General features: G+C 37.9%; 1 pseudogene across 1 annotated transcript in view; it reads left to right on the forward strand.

The window, feature by feature from the left end:
- The window catches only part of LOC114298145 (protein RRP6-like 2), a 49,625-nt pseudogene that overhangs the window by 15,717 nt on the left and 20,583 nt on the right, over positions 1–13,325 (forward strand). Inside the window, exons 4-10 of the transcript XR_014365897.1 lie at positions 353–432; positions 547–597; positions 1,541–1,649; positions 4,431–4,513; positions 4,659–4,704; positions 5,187–5,274; positions 5,387–5,556. The product of XR_014365897.1 is annotated as a protein RRP6-like 2 (transcript). The remainder of the gene's footprint in view (positions 1–352; positions 433–546; positions 598–1,540; positions 1,650–4,430; positions 4,514–4,658; positions 4,705–5,186; positions 5,275–5,386; positions 5,557–13,325) is intronic.

The raw sequence follows: 13,325 nt of genomic DNA on the forward strand, positions 1-13,325 counted from the left end.
AAGAAACCTCCTTTACAATTATCTTGCTGGCAACTTTCCAGAAAATTTAAATTGATGATTTGGTGATTCACAATAATAAGTATTTCTTGTGGTGGGATCACAGGTTCTCAGGGACCTTCCACTTTTGTTGAATCTATTAGTTCTATCATGTCTCATATCTTAGTCTCACTTGGTCTTCTTGTAAATTATGATGTGATTAATTGGATAGACATGGAAGAGACCCCTACCTCCAAGACCGGCTTGGTCTTGGTTATTTGTTACTTGTTTTTCTTTAGATATAAGATAAATGTTGATTTTTATTTTGGCTATGGTACTGGGGTTGAGTAAATTGAATTTTTGTCTTAATTCTTAGGCCTCAAGAGTATTGAAATTGGAAAGAAATAGTCTGGAGTATCTTCTGTCTCACTTTTGTGGAGTCACCGCTAACAAAGAGTAGGTCTATATATAATTGTGGAAGCATCCACTTATCTGCTGCTTTCTCTTGTTTGACTCCTCCCTACATCCAGTCCCTATATTCTGTAAGATTGACCAGCCAACTCGTTGCAGATACCAGAATGCAGATTGGAGACTTCGCCCTCTCCCTGATGAGATGCTCAGGTACATGTTTGTTTGTGACCAATGATCCTTACTTTCCAAATTTCTTGCCTGCCTTTTTCGTCTTGTTGTTTCTCTTGTTTTATTGTTTTTGGTTAGGAGTTTTCTTTTGTTGTTTTGTTTTGTTTTTGAGATGTGAAGGTACTCTGAATAAGATACGGACAAATGTCTTGTTTGGAACTCCTAATTATTTGTGAGGAAGATAAGTTGGCTATCTTTATTTCTTAAAGGGTGGACAATTGAGTGGTAAAAGGTTCCATGTAATAAAAGGTTCCAAAAGTATATAAGATTATCGTACAATCCACTGACCTCGGAGAAGTTACTGCGCCCTGCATTCTACCATGCTACTTTGCCCATTGGGTTTGAGTTAACATTTTATTTTACTGGACTTTTCCTTATGAATTACACAAAAATTTTGTTTTTCTTTAGCACAATGAAAATACACAAAAGAACAATCAATAAGAGGAATATCAAATTTTATTCTAGATGCTCTAGCAGTGCTTTGAATCTTGCAGTTTTCAAGGTTGGCACTCACACTCTTGCTTCTCAAATTGTGCATTGAGGAAGGATCTTGAGCAGTCTTCATTGTCCCCCATGGTCTTAGAAATTAAATCTGAACCATTTTATGTGAATTGTACGTCGGAATTAAAAAAGATAGCAAGAATATTTCAGTGAGCAAAGTTCTCCGTTCATGTTCCAGGGTGTAGGGCATTCAATTTGACAGATTCTGCCCTCTGTATCATAGCAGTTCATGTTTGAGTATTTTTATTTGATTATTTGTGTTAGTCGTTGTGTCATCCCTAAAGCCAGCATATTGACCCTATGAATTAATTTCAAGTTTCAACAGCTCACAAGAAATGGATTGACAAGTAACATGCGTTTTTTAGTTTTATCTAGGCCTGTGTGTCACCCAAATCATCAAACTTACATATTTTGTTTTTATCAGATATGCCAGAGAAGACACACACTACCTGTTGCGTATTTATGATTTAATGAGAATCAGGTTGCTTTCAGCATCGACTGAGTTTGAAAATTCTGATGAACCGTTGGTGGAGGTATGAGCTTTATAAGCTGTGAACATTCCCTTCTGTATGCAGGTATATTGAAAGAACATAAGGTATTTTAATAACTATTTCACTTTCTAATCTAGATATGACATAGCACCAACATGAAGTGCTCGTAGTGCTTATTTCTATTAAACTCATTTATGTATATTGTAGCTACCTACAACTTGATGAGATCAAGACATAATTGTTGTGCTTGGTTTGATGTACCTTTTCATTGACTCGCTTAATTTTCTTCTTCATATTCTTTGTATTGCTAAAATTTTAGGGTTGAAAATTTCTACCACCATCTTTGTTACTTTGCCTCTTTTCCTTATCAATAAAATTTCTTTTGTTGCTGATCAAAAACGTAAAAAAATTTAATCACCATCTTCATGGTGGAAGCTTATGCTTGGTTATTTTACTTTTTTAATTTTTTTTAATTTTTGAGAGGTTGAGTTGTGATCTTGCTGTTTTTGGTTGTCAAGAAACTTTTCTGTATCTTCCAATGTCTTCGGGGTTGTGCTGATCCTAGGTCTATTGTACTTTGTAATTATGATGCCTACATGTTGAGCTAAAGGATGTTTATAGTTATGGTATATCTTAGAAGGATAGAGGGTCATATTTTTAACTTGATTTGGAATAGATCTCTCTCTATCTCTGTTATGTTTAATTTCACAAACATTTATATTTAAACTAGTTGAAATTTGAAAATGCCCATGCAAGGCATGGGCTTGTAGTGATAAACTTGGACTTAAAAAATACAATACTTTTGGTTATAAGATTGCTTTCAAGAAAGTAAGAAGCTTGGACTCTAAAAAATTAATAATATACAAATTGAAACCGAGTAGTACATAACTTAAAAAAAAAAAGGGGATAAATTACACTTTGCCCTTTTTTATTTTGCCATTTTGGAAAGTTTTTTTCCCCCCACTTTGGCCATTTATGTTTCAAGTTTTTTCTAATTTATTCCTAAAGATAACTTCTACCCAAAATTAGACAAAATGCCATGTGGCATAAAAATATATTATTATATTTAACCCACTGACATAAACCCAAGTTGAAATATAATAATATATTTTTTATGCCACGTGGCAAGCAACGTGGCATTTTTTTTTAATCTAATTTTAGATAGAAGTTAGCTTTAGGAGTAAATAGAGAACTGCACACTCATCTATTCTTCTCTTTCCTAGCTTGCACTAAACATACAGTAGAAAGAGACCTTCTCATCTATTCTTCTCTTTCCTAGCTTGCACTAAACATACAGTAGGAAGAAACCTTCCATCTAACTAATCTATTCAAATCTGTCCTTGTCTGTTATAACCTTTAGGAACCTGGGAGAGAACTACAAAGTAAGTAGCTACTAGGGCTAACAACAAGCTGCAAGTCTTTATGCCACTAACAGAACTTTTGGGAAAAGCGTGAAATGTGAAGGGACAAAGTCGGGAAAAAAAAAATTTGAGGGCAAAGTGGGAAAATGGCAAAACATAAGGGGGGCACAGTGTAATTTACTCAAAAAATGATACGAAGAGAAGTTTACATGAAATTAATACTGAATAAATGTGGTAACTTTTAATTTTATCACTTTAAAGCTAAAAGTCATTAATGTGGTTTGTATTTAAAAAAAAAAAATGTCACTGTCACATTATTCTTGTAAAAAATTTGAATAGTGTTTTTTAATTAAAAATTTTGTTTTTATTATTTATTTTTTCCAGAATGATCTGGTTTAAACACACATTGAATTTGAAGAAAATAACTTCCAATTAGTTTATAAATAGAGCTTTCTAAAATATTTATTAAGGCTTTTTGTTCACATTTCTTTTTCAATATGTACAATGTGGAAAATGATTTTCTTACTATTTTGATATAACATAAGATAAATGTAGTTGTAATGTAAAAAAGGTAATTATTTTATGTATCCGTATAAAAATATATATTTATTTGTTGTTGCATCTCTACCTTGACGTGTCCTTTACTTTTTGAAAAGAGTGGTGGTACAGAGCCCGAATGGGCAACGGCTCGAATGGCTCAAAAAAAAATTTCCTATTTTTTTTTTTTTTTTTTTTTTTTTTCTTTTCAGCCGAAGAAAGGAGGAAGACGAAGGAGGGGGAGGGGGAGGGGGAGGGGGAGGGGGAGGAAGGAATGGAGGGGGCCTAAAAAATGGAGGAGGAGGCGGCGGAGGCGGAGGCGACGAGCGGGGCAGAGCCGACGAGGGGCGGAGGCGACGATCGGGGCAGAGCCGGCGACGATCAGAGCAGAGCAGCGAGGCGGCGAAGGCGGAGGCGCGGCGATCGGCTATCGGCGACGACGACGGCGACGGCCTCTCCCTCTCCCTCTCTTTCTCTCCTCCCTCTCTCTCGCCTCTGCTTCTCAGGTTCAAAACGAAGAAGAAGAAGAAGAAAAGAAAGAAGAGGAAGGAAGAAGAAGAAAAAAAAAAAAAAATCAAAACCCAAAACGACGTCGTTTTGGGTTTTGAGCCAAATTTGAGCCACTAATTTCGGGCCCTCAAACATTATTCTTTTGAAAATTGTCTTGTCAGCATGCTTGTATTGTGTTGTATTTGTGCTTCTTACCTTACCAATCACACAATCTCTCCTTCTTTTGTCACACTTACAACCCAAACAAACAAAGAGAGAGATTTCGAAGGGAGAGTGAGTGAATGTGTGTGCAATTCATGGGGGTGACACACTTAATAGAGCTCTTAACAGCATGCTCACCTCCTGTAAAGCTATCACTGTATCATGGGAGCACAGTTTTACCTTGATTATTAAAAAAAGCTGTTGTGGCTTACAGGTCTACAAGCGCAGTTATGATTTATGCATGCGGCTTTATGAAAAAGAACTTTTGACGGATAGTTCATATCTCTACATATATGGGTACGTTTCTGGTTCAGTTTGTGATACCCTTTACCTGTATGAATTGTAGAATTTAATGTACATCAACAGTGTTTTTTCCTCATTGGGTTTTCTGATAGTTTGATTTCAAATGATCAAACATACATTTTTTGTCATGTTGATACAGTTTGCAGGGCACTGGTTTCAATGCCCAGCAGCTTGCGATTGTTGCAGTAAGTTTATTTTATTTTTCTGCTATCAGCATGATCTTTCTTTATTCCTGAGATAATTTCAATCCTGAAGGGAACCATTGAGGATTTGCTATCTGCATATTTTGGGCTGGTTTGACAAGTGTTTTTTTAGTAACCTTTTTTTCTTCTTTAGGATAAAGTTGTGTTTTGCAAATGCAAAAAAAAAAAAACTGTTTTTGTTATCGGGAAAGTTTGGGTGGGTTTGGAATTTTTTGTTGTTTTTGTTTTTAGTGAACTTTTTTGATTTTTTTTATAAAAAAAAAGGATCCTTCCAGACTAGAAATACCTGAAAAGTAAAATTTTCTAACAAAAACTTGAAAAAAGTTCTCTATAGACAAAAAGGTCCAGGAATTTTTTCTTTAGCACTTGCCAAATTTTTTTTTTTAGCACTTTAATTGTGAGGTTGAAGCCAAACAACCAAATGATGCTTAACCTCCTTACTTGACAATCTGAATGGTTTGCAGGGACTTTGTGAATGGAGAGATGTTGTTGCCCGTGTAGAGGATGAAAGTACTGTCTATGTCTTGCCAAACAAAACTCTTCTTGATATTGGTATTTGGAAAACTACATGAATTTTTATTTGATAATTTTTTTTTAATACTGTCATTTATAAATCACGCAATGACATTTTCATATTTTCTCTCTCTCTCAATAATGGAAAAAGCCAAACAGAAGCCTGTCACCACCAACATGCTACGCCATTTGGTGAAATCAAAGCACCCATACGTAGATCGCAATCTTGGTTCCATTGTCAGCATCATTAGGCATTCAATGCAGAATGCTGCTGCATTTGAAACTACTGCAGAGCTTCTAAAGGAGGTTCGCGTGGAAACGGTAAGACTTGCATAGACAAATTAAGGTCAAAAGTCCTCCATGATTCTTCTAATCAACCCTGAACAGATTGTCAAATTGCTATTTTTAGTTTAGACCATCATGGGCAAGCCCTTGTATGTGGGTCATGATAACGCTGAAAATGAAAAATACTATGTGAATTGCAGGGTGCATTGAATAACTTGTATGTTTCAATTTTATTTATTTATTTATTTATTCACTTTGGGGTTATTTTTTCGTTGTATCATGCTTTGTGTTGTGTGCTGTCCCATCTTGGGGAAAGAGTAATCATATTTAAGATTGATGATTCCATATTGTGCATTTTTTTATTTTTTATTTTTTGATAAGCAAAAAAGAAACTTTATTGATGCAAGAAACAAGTACAAAATTACAAAGCAAATTACATCAGTAAAGAAAGGGGAGTGCAAAGCATCACAATGAGCCAAATCATCCCAACTAAGTTGGCACAAAAAAACCCATCCTATCATTTGCTAGCACCCCCAGTGTTGGTGAGAAACTAACGAGAAAAACAAACCAAACCAAGCAACACCAGCTCAGCTGAGTATCCACAGGAGAACACACCAGAAACACAACAACCCCAATCTGCCAAGAAGATCAACCCCAGCAGCAGCAGCCAACAGCCAAATTAACATGATACACTAGAGAGCACCACAGAAGGCAGAGCACTTAGACAAATATTTTGGGTCCTGGGCTGCAATTTTCTCCAAAGACACAAACATTATAGAAGCCTTTCAACAACAAAACCACACTCAAGGGTGCCCAGCAGAGCAAAGATGAGCACCTTTCCAGCAGAAGCAGCAGAAAACCAAAGCAGGGCAGCACAGCAAATAGCAACACAGTAGCAGCAGCAGCTAAACAAAATAGAGCAGTAGCAACCACTATAGATTGCAGCAGCAAACACACAACAATATAACAACATAGAGCAGTATCAAACAACGAGATGGCAAAGCCCAACTCAAAGAGGCAGCAACAGCAAAACACACAACAGATAGATAGGCAGCCTCAACACAAAGAGATAGATAGACAGCAACAACACAAAGAGGTAGATAGCATCAACACAAAGAGGTAGACAGCATCAACCACACCTCAAAGCCCCCTGATAGATTTCAAATTATAAAGCAAATCATTAACTGAAAAACCAACCCCCTTAGTATGATACTTAACCAAAAAAGCAATGTGCAACTTAATAGACTCACAGACACCACACCCGTTAACATCTGAACCAGCAAACTTGATTTCATTCCTAGCCTTCCACACATACCGCATGACCACAGATGGTACTGGATTCCACATACACTTAAGCATTTTCTTAAATTTATAACCACTCCACCAATCCAGCAGCTAAGTTATATTCTCAGGAACAACCCCCACCAAACTCCACCTCTTTGCCACTACAGACCATGTCCTCCAAGCAAACTGACAATGAAAAAAGACATGACTGACATCTTCAGCACAGGAATGACAGAAGCAACACAAAGAGGAACCACTGGGGTCCAGAACACCAATACTCGGCAGAAACACAGATGTTTTAAGTCTACTTCTCCATGCCAACCAACATGTGAACTGCATTTTTGGAGGAGAGATACCCTTCCATAGCAACCTAGGCACCACTAAACTTGGGCTATCAATGAAGGAAAGCCACTCATAAGCTGATTTTACTGAATGTACCCCTGAGGTACCAAAATTCCACACCAATTTATCCTCCACACCAGGTCTTAACCTTGGTACAAAATTAAGCACATGAATAAGAGCAGATAAATCTACAGATTCCCAAGAATAAAGGTTTCTTCTGAAGTTTAACACCCACCCAGAAGATGAGAACCTTCTACTGAAAATATCAAAAACAGAGGCTTCTTTATCCTGAGAAAGCAAATACAGTCTAGGGAAAGCTAACTTCAAACATCCAACATCAATCCAGGAGTCATTCCAAAAAGAGCATCTAAAGCCATCTCCTAAAACAATACTAATATTGGAGTGCAGGAAATCAAAGAAAATAGGCCTAGAGACAACTACTGACAGTATGTTAGACCAAACTCTAGAGCCACTACTTTGAAGATCAGATGGAGGCAACCAAGACTTTGGAGCATACTTATGTTTATTGCAAATAATGTCTTTCCAAAGGGCCTTCTCCATACACCCAAACCTCCACCACCACTTAGCCAGCAGACATAGATTCACATCTCTAATCCTCCTAATACCAACACCACCGACTCTCAAATCTTTAGTAACTTCAGACCATTTAACCAGATGCACCTTTTTCTTAAGGTCAGATCCCCCCCATAAAAAGGAAGCTTGAATACGATCAAGTTCTTTAGCGACTCCTCCAGGAATCTTAAACAAAGATAAATAATAGACAAGAAGGTTGCTCAAAACATATTTAATTAAAGATAATCTCCCACCAAAAGACAGATGCCTTCTCTTCCAACTTGTAAGCTTAACTTTAAACATCCTAATAACAGGGGCCTATGTTGATTTAAGTCTAGGACTAGCACCAAGAGGTAACCCCAAGAAAGAAATAGGAAGCACACCTTTAGAACAATTGAGTATATCAGCAAATTGATCCAGAATGTCCTCCTCCACTCCAACTCCAATAACTGAACTTTTGTTGTAGTTAATCTTAAGACCAGAAACAATTTCAAAGCAACGAAGCAACCTCTTGATACAAAGAATTTCTTCCTGATTGGCCTCACTGAACAAGATGGTGTCATCTGCAAATTGAAGATGTGACACCTTTACCAAATCAGTCCCAATAACAGCCCCAGTGAAAATACCCAACTCTCTAGCCCTCAAAATAAAAATATTAAGACTTTCCACAACCATATTAAATAAAAAAAGGGAGAGAGGATCCCCTTGACTTAAACCCCTTTCTATAATAAACTCCTCTGTAGGGCTACCATTAACTAAAACAGAGATTCTAGCATTAGTAACACAGCTTTTAATCCAATTCCTCCATTTGAGACCGAATTCAAAACTTTCTATCAAATTAAATAAGAAATTCCAATTGACATAGTCATACGCTTTCTCAAAGTCGATTTTAATAATCACCCCTTTTTCTTTTTACTCTTCCACCATTCCAACACCTCATTTGCTACAAGCACCCATCAAGAATGGATCTCCCCCCAAAAAAAGCTGACTGGGAAGGGCTAATAATGGATGGAAGAACTAACTTCAACCTTCTAGAAAGCACTTTGGCAAGAATCTTGTACACAGAGCCAATAAGACTAATAGGTCTGTAATCATTGAGGCTACTAGGATTATCAATTTTGGGGATAAGAGCAATAAATGAAGAAATAAGACCAGAGGCCAAGTTTCCATTAGCAAAACACTCTTTGAAAAATAGCATGATATCCCCTTTCATAAAGTTCCAACACTTCCTAATAGCCAAAAGATTAAAACCATCTGGCCCAGGGGCCTTATTCCGATCACAGACCTTCAGAGCACTCCATACCTCAGACTCTGTGAACTCCTTTTTCCAGATCAAAAGCTTGGGAACCAACTAAAGTCTGGAATACACCCCAGAGCACTCCATATTGTGCATTTTAATGTGAAGATTAAGAAATCTGCAACTGGCTTGTTATATTTATCTAGAACTTGTACGGTCCAATAATGAGATTATGTAAACATTTGAACATAAAGAAGAAACCGATACTTGTCCCTACTCATATATCTGTTACTTTAATTTTCAGTGATCCCAACTTCCTTTATGCATTAAAGAATATGGAAAAAAAGTACTTGGAGTGTCAACGCTTGTTAAAGGAAAACATTTCATAATTAATGAAAAACAAGCATATATGGGCAAAAAATGTTCTTTTACTTTTTTAAGGTGGAAAATGTTTTCCTGGACTACAGCCTTATCACCACCATCACTGAGTCCCTTGGTTTATGTTATCCGCATATGATAGTGTTCTAGTGGATGAAACTAGAGAAGGAATTAAAACTAAAATAAAAATCTGGAGAGAAGTACTCGAGTCAAGGTTTTAAAAAGCATCCGCAACCGTTACGTAACGGTTGTAGTTGTTATTGCTACCCGTTACGGCTGCTATAGCGGTATGACATAAATTCACGACTATAACAGCCGCCACCGTTACGTAAAGGCTGCAACGGCTGTTACATTGCCGCTACAACACCGTTATGGACCGTTACGCTTCTATTTTTTATTTTTTGTATTATAAATTTTTTATATATTGCTATTTTCTCCTTTTGTTTTCTAGTTATAAAACTTAAGTAAAAATCTTATCTATACATATTTTGAATGTCCAATCTTTAAGTTCTACAAAATTTCTTTATTTTTTTACTTAATAATATTTGAATATGAACTTGTATCTATTTCTCTTATGTTAAATTTATTGAATAAAATTTAGATTTTATGTTATTGTAGACACCCCATTTTTGACCGTCCTCAGGACTTGGACGTCACCGCTTGAACACCCGGTGATCATCCTTGTTTGTGTTTGTCTTGAGTTCCCGGAGGTCTCGGCTACGCGCCTTACCTCAGGATCTCTCGACTCGATTGTTTTGTGTCTGATTTTGCACTAAACACTTGTGTTTTTACTTTGGAGGGCAAGGAATGGCTTATTGGCCATCCCCACACATCACCGGCCATGGCTTGAGGCCACCGGCTGTGTTTTGTTGCCACCGGCCAAATGTTTAGCCGGCCGGCACTATAGATGGTCGACCGGCCATCTTTTTTGGTCAAATTGCATTTTTGGCCGGCCGACCACTGTGCATCTGCTTTTGTAGGGATCTCCCTCTTGGCTAGCTTGTCTTGTAAGCTTGCAAGATTGAACCTTCTATAAGAGGAGGCCTCTTCTCCCTCTTGTAGGTTAGACAAGATTTTGATAGAGAGCTCTGGTTTTAGGGTTTGAGTTGTATACCTATCCTATATATATATATATATATATATATCTTTCTTTGCCTTGTGTGTGTTTTAGTCTTACTATTGCACACAAACACCTAGTCTTACACCTTTTCTTGGTTGCTGAGGGGCCAGAGGTCTGTTCTTGGTGTTCTTGGGTGGTTTTGAGCTCAAAGAAGCAGCTGGTCCACCATTTGTGAAGAGGGTCTTCAAGGGTAACATTTTTGCTTTTTTTTACCCCATTTTTGCATAGCTTTTTCGACTACCTTGCAACTGTTTTTAGACTTGGTGTATAACATATAAAAGTTTTTTTTTTTTTGCCTACTCTAAATATTTGGTTAAGAGTGTTTTGAGTTTTGAGGTTGTTTGACCCCTCTTAAGCCTTGTTAGGCTCCATTTTTGTGAATTTTTGGTGAGCTCCGGGACCATTGTGTTTGGGCCTCCTCACCACTAAAATCTTGAGGGATTTCAGTGGTGAGGATGGTGCCTTGAGGTCCTAAGAAGGAGAGGACCATCCCCTCTCCTTGTTGTCCTTGAAAAGGGCCATTTAGCCTCTTGAGGGAGCATCTAGTTTAGGTCCATGTTGATCATGCCTTAATTGATTTTTATGCTTATTATGTCATAATATAGCTCTTTTTTTACTTGGTTTAGACACACCATGCTTGCTTAGCATACTTGTTTTGTAATGCCATCTTTAGGTCTTAACATGCTTTAGGTTTTGATCCTTGTTCTAGCATGATTTTGGCCAAGCTTTGTGAAGCTTTTGTGTTTGTTTTAGCATGCTTAAGTTCTGTTCTTGGTTGTTTTGGTCGACCATAGCATGCTTAGTAGAGCCACCTTGCATTTTGGCTTGTTAGCCTTAGGTGTGTGAGTGTGTAGCATGCATTACTTGCATTATTTCAGTGGTTTGGAACCACTTACCATGTTATTTCAGTCCTTATAACATGCTTGCATACTTGCATTTGATACTCCTTTGTTGCTTTAAAAGGTTGTTGCCTCATGCTCCATGAATGTGCTCCTTTGTATGCTTGCATGTTTAAGCCACTTAGATGCCATGTAGGTGTTCCCTTAGCATTGTCTGGGTCTGCCTTGAACCTGTTTTAAGTCCTCTTGGCCTTGAGAGGCTAGGTTGACTTAGCCATGGTTTAAGTCTCCTTGGCTTGCCTCAAGTACTTGGACTAATTGCATGCCATGTTTGTCTTGTTTAAATTGGTTTGGCACCATCATTAACATGATTTCCAGAGTTTACATTGCATGCTAATTACCCATGTTTAGGCTCTTTTAAGTGTGCTTAAAGGTTTCTTGTTTGATGCTTAAGTGTTGGCCCATCAACATGTGCATGTGTGTGTGTGTGTAGGCCCTCATTTCCATAGCGTTGGCCACTGTTTTAGGCTTGTTTGAGGGCTGCCTAAATTATTTTAAGTCCACCCCTTTGCATGTTGTTGCATGCTCACCTTGTGTGTTGTTGCATACTAGTGTATTGTTGCATGATTGAATGAAGTCACATGCTTGCTTGCATGCTTGAACATCCATATTGTGTCTTGCATACTTGTAGGTTGCATTGCTTCATGCCTTACATGCTTCTTTACTTAGGTTGTGTGCCTAACTTACATTACATTGCATTGCCATGTTGCATACTAGCCTCCATACCTAAGATGCATTGCATTGGCATGCATGCTTCACCTCTTGAGTTGAGTATGATAGAGATTGAGCCCCCTTTGCTTGATTATGTGCATTGCATTCCATATCAAAATGCATACTTGGTTCCTTGGATCATCATGCATGGAAATGCGCGATTGGTGGTCCAAGAATCGAGAATCATATCCCTTTGAGTCATGAATATGATAAGGGGTGTGATTGGTGCATACATTGCTTGAAATGCATTGCCATGCTATGTTTTGCCCTCTGCTGCTGTCAAAAACAGATTCTGCAGGAAGATTTGGCCGGCCGGCCATCTGCAGTGCTGATCGACCATCCATAAGTGGCTGATGGATTAATTTGTGGTCGGTGACCATTCTCCATGGCCGGTGACCAATTTCCTCAACCGGTGGTGTTCCACAGCATTCAGGGAAGCAACCCTGAGATTTGTGCAATCTTCAGAGAAGGATAACAGTCAAAGTAGAGGCAACTTGTGCATAGCAGTGGCTTTCCGAGCAGAGCCGAGCGCGCATTGCATTGAGCCCTCTTCCCGAGGCTATTTACTACTTTCATTAGATTAGTTAATTTGTTAATTAATTACTTGGTCTGTAATATTTAATTAGCTTGTAGGTTAATTAATTTGTATTATTCTTTCGGTCCCTCTGAGCGAGGGCAAATTTATAATAAGTGTGGGTGCGTGTGTGCATGTCTTCCAACCCCCACTTCTTTCTCCCTTTTGCTTACCTGCTTTTGATGGTTAGTATTAGGACATGTTTACTTTAGCACACCTTATGCTATGCATGCGTGCATCGTTCATTAGTCTTGCATGCACCAAGCTCAGCGCATCATGTTAACTACATAAAGTATTTCAAATCTAACTTGAATACATGCTATCTGTGCATTTTCACATGTTACCTTAGATTAGCCGAACCTATTCTAGATTGCATTCTGTATGCGTTGCATTAGCCACTTAACATGGACTTGGATCATGCATTGATTGCTAACATGTTCTTGTCTTGGCTCGGAGTACATTGTAAGTATTTTTATGTTTTAGCATCTCGCATGAGTGTAAATGTCAACATGACAGCATGCTTACCATGTGGCTAGATTCTTATGTGATATAAACTGCTTGATATAAACTGCTTGAATGCCTGTGGGTGAAGGTTGGATTGATTGAGTTGGAACAACTCGTTGAAATCGGTGCTTTAGCCTACTTGTGAGTAGCAAATTTCAAACAAACGGATATGCAATACTTCGT

The sequence above is a fragment of the Camellia sinensis genome, chromosome 4, assembly GCF_055761805.1.
Source record: "Camellia sinensis isolate YWXY chromosome 4, ASM5576180v1, whole genome shotgun sequence".
NCBI lineage: Eukaryota > Viridiplantae > Streptophyta > Magnoliopsida > Ericales > Theaceae > Camellia > Camellia sinensis.